Below are 3,328 nucleotides of genomic sequence, written 5' to 3'. Positions count from 1 at the left end.
GGACCAACAAAGATGGCGGCGGCCCCTGTGGCGGGAGAGAGCTGGGCAATAGCTGCGGCTAAAGCTGCAGCCGAGCCCGCGGGGGCGCTGCGCGAGGGTAGTAGGGGGTGGCCCTGAGCTGAGGCCTGACCCCGGTTGGCCTCCCCCAACGCCTCACTCGGGGACAGGTCCAGCCTGTGGTGTCCACATGCCCCAGGCTTCTGAGCACCGCCTGGGACGGACCCAAGAGCCACCTCTTAATATCCAGCCCCGAGTGGGATCCAAGCTACCATTTGCTCCCCGGGCCCGGAGCAAGGAGTGCCGAAATCCAGCCCCTGGGCCAAATCCCTTGTTACGACCTCTGCCTCCTAGGCCAGGTCCCCCTGAGGAACGGCTCAAGAAACTGGAGCTGGGACGGGGACGGACCTCAGGCTCTCGTCCCAGCGGCCCACTTCAGGCAGATCATGGAGTTCCCCTGCCTGGCTCACCACCCCCAACTGTGGCTCTGCCTCTCCCATCCAGGACCAACCTAACCCGTTCCAAGTCTGTGAGCAGTGGGGACTTGCGTCCAATGGGGATTGCCTTGGGAGGGCACCGTGGCACTGGAGAGCTAGGGGCTGCACTGAGTCGCTTGGCTCTCCGGCCTGAGCCACCCCCTCTGAGACGCAGCACCTCTCTCCGCCGCCTCGGGGGCTTTCCTGGGCCACCCACTTTGTTCAGCATACGGACAGAGCCCCCTACTCCCCATGGCTCCTTCCATGTGATATCTGCCCGGCCCTCTGAACCTTTCTACTCCGATGCCAAGATGGCTCATCACACACTGCTTCTGGGCTCTGGTCACATTGGCCTCCTCAATCTGGGGAACACATGCTTCCTGAACGCTGTGCTACAGTGTTTGGGCAGCACCCGGCCTCTTCGGGACTTCTGTCTGCGAAGGGACTTCCGTCAAGAGGTGCCTGGAGGGGGCCGAGCCCAGGAGCTCACTGAAGCCTTTGCAGATGTGATTGGTGCCCTGTGGCACCCTGATTCCTGTGAAGCTGTGAATCCTACTCGATTCCGAGCTGTCTTCCAGAAATACGTTACTTCCTTCTCTGGATACAGCCAGCAGGATGCGCAAAAGTTTCTGAAGCTCCTCATGGAGCGGCTACACCTCGAAATCAACCGCCGAGGCCGCCGGGCTCCACCAATCCTGGCCAGTAGTCCTGTTTCCCCCCCCACCCCGCCTCGGAGGGGCTCTGCTAGAAGAACTTGAGTTAAGCGATGACGATCGAGCCAACCTAATGTGGAAGCGTTACCTGGAAAGAGAGGACAGCAAGATTGTGGACCTGTTTGTGGACCTGTTTGCGGGCCAGTTGAAAAGTTGTCTCAAGTGCCAGGCCCGTGGGTATCGCTCCACGACCTTCGAGGTTTTTTGTGACCTGTCCCTGCCCATCCCCAAGAAAGGATTTGCTGGGGGCAAGGTGTCTCTGCGAGATTGTTTCAACCTTTTCACCAAGAAGAGCTAGAATCGGAGAATGCCCTCGTGTGTGACCGATGTCGGCAGAAAACACGAAGTACCAAAAAGTTGACAGTACAAAGATTCCCCCGAATTCTCGTGCTCCATCTTAATCGATTTTCCGCCTCCCGAGGCTCCATCAAGAAGAGTTCAGTAGGTGTAGACTTCCCACTGCAGCGACCGAGCCTAGGGGACTTCGCCGGCGACAAAGCCGGAAGCCCCGTGTACCAGCTCTATGCCCTTTGCAACCACTCGGGCGGCGTCCACTGCGGCCACTACACAGCCCTGTGCTGGTGCCAGACTGGCTGGCATGTCTAAGTGACTCTCCGTCTCCCCGTCAGTGAAGACCAGGTGGCATCCAGTGAGGGCTACGTGCTCTTCCACCAACTGATGCGGGAGCCGCCCCGGTGCCTGTGAAACCCTTTCAACACCCTGAAGCCCCCCGGCTCCCCATTTACCTCAGAGACGTCCATTTTTGTGTCTTTTTAATCGGGGAGGGGGGAGGGGGTGGTTGTACCTCCCGTTATTTTTTTTTTATTAAAAAATACCCTTTCACCTGGAGGCTCCCTTGTCTCCCAGTCCCATGTACAGAGCTCCACAGGCCCCCGCCCGTGTACAGCCCCCAGACCCTCTACAGTCTCACTTTTTGTGTGAATAAATTTATTAAAAAAACAAAAACAAAAACCCTATACTCTGTCTTGCTTTTGATGGATAAACAAAAATGACCATTTAAATAAATGGCTCTGGATGGTTACAGCTTATGAAAGAAATCAAGATATTTCTTGCTTAATATCATCCTTTGGAAGAGTAATTGTGGGGAAAATATTTGTTAGTTAATAGCTCGAAATACTTTCTTATCCTGGAATAAATTAATGATTTTCAAACCATACCATATCAACCTACTAAGATAAACAGGTAACATTCTTGTTTTTCACCTGCCTAATTTTACAACTGCCCAAGAGGCAATAGCTAAACCACAAAAAATTTGTGCTGAAAATCTTATATCCTGAAGAATTAAACACACAAATACACAGAGAAGGTGAATCATCAAATTTTAAAATGAAATAAAACCTTTTTACAAATGTAGAGAAATTATTGTTCGTTTCAAAGAATGTACAAAGTAATAATTGAATTCTCTAAAGAATTCTCTTACTAGTAGAGCACAAGGCTAATTGAGTGATTTTCATTCCAGTGCTTGTTTAGATAATTTGGAATCATTAAAAAGCAAAGTGTTCTGGTTTTGAGGTTTATGACTCCTGGCCTTTTTTCTTTTCCATAAAGGCCAGTAATTGCGTTTTAGCTATTATGCTGTTATGGGTAGATCATCCATCTTCGTCTCTGCCTGCTGCTTCAGCACAGATACAGGATTCCAGGACCACATTTAGAAAGTGATACAATCGATTCTGGGTTATGAGTTTTATCTAATAACCCCTTCTAGACTCTGAAATCAGCATGTACATTTTAAGAAATTGTGAACTCATTTCCCATAGGAGAGAAGCTAATTTATTACAACTTAATGGAGAGTGCAATGGGATGGTTAAACTTTGGCTCTTATTTTCTGAGCAGGGTAGGATAAGCTTCTTTGTGTTAGTGATCACTCTTGCCCCACCCTGACCCCTGCTTTCTTGGGGTCTCTTCAGTGACAAGCTTAATGGGAACTAGACTCAGTAGACATTTTGAACATTTTCCGGTTTCTTGTTTTAGCAATTTTGATTTGGCCCTTGCAGTTCACTGAATTATGTGCTAGCATATTTTTGCATGCATGGAAATTATTGTATTGCATTGTCATCTAGTCACCTATTCATTGTTCAAACTTGAAGCTGGCTTTGAATAACCAAAAAAGCAGAAAGAACT

General features: G+C 49.9%; 1 pseudogene; it reads left to right on the top strand.

Annotated features, from left to right (window-relative positions):
* LOC110139358 (ubiquitin carboxyl-terminal hydrolase 21 pseudogene) lies at positions 1 to 2,132 on the top strand (annotated as a pseudogene).
* Positions 2,133 to 3,328: the final 1,196 nt, after the last annotated feature.

Source organism: Odocoileus virginianus, chromosome 14 (genome assembly GCF_023699985.2).
Source record: "Odocoileus virginianus isolate 20LAN1187 ecotype Illinois chromosome 14, Ovbor_1.2, whole genome shotgun sequence".
NCBI lineage: Eukaryota > Metazoa > Chordata > Mammalia > Artiodactyla > Cervidae > Odocoileus > Odocoileus virginianus.
The sequence above is the reverse complement of the archived record's forward strand: the minus strand, read 5'-3'. Positions and strand labels throughout refer to the sequence as shown.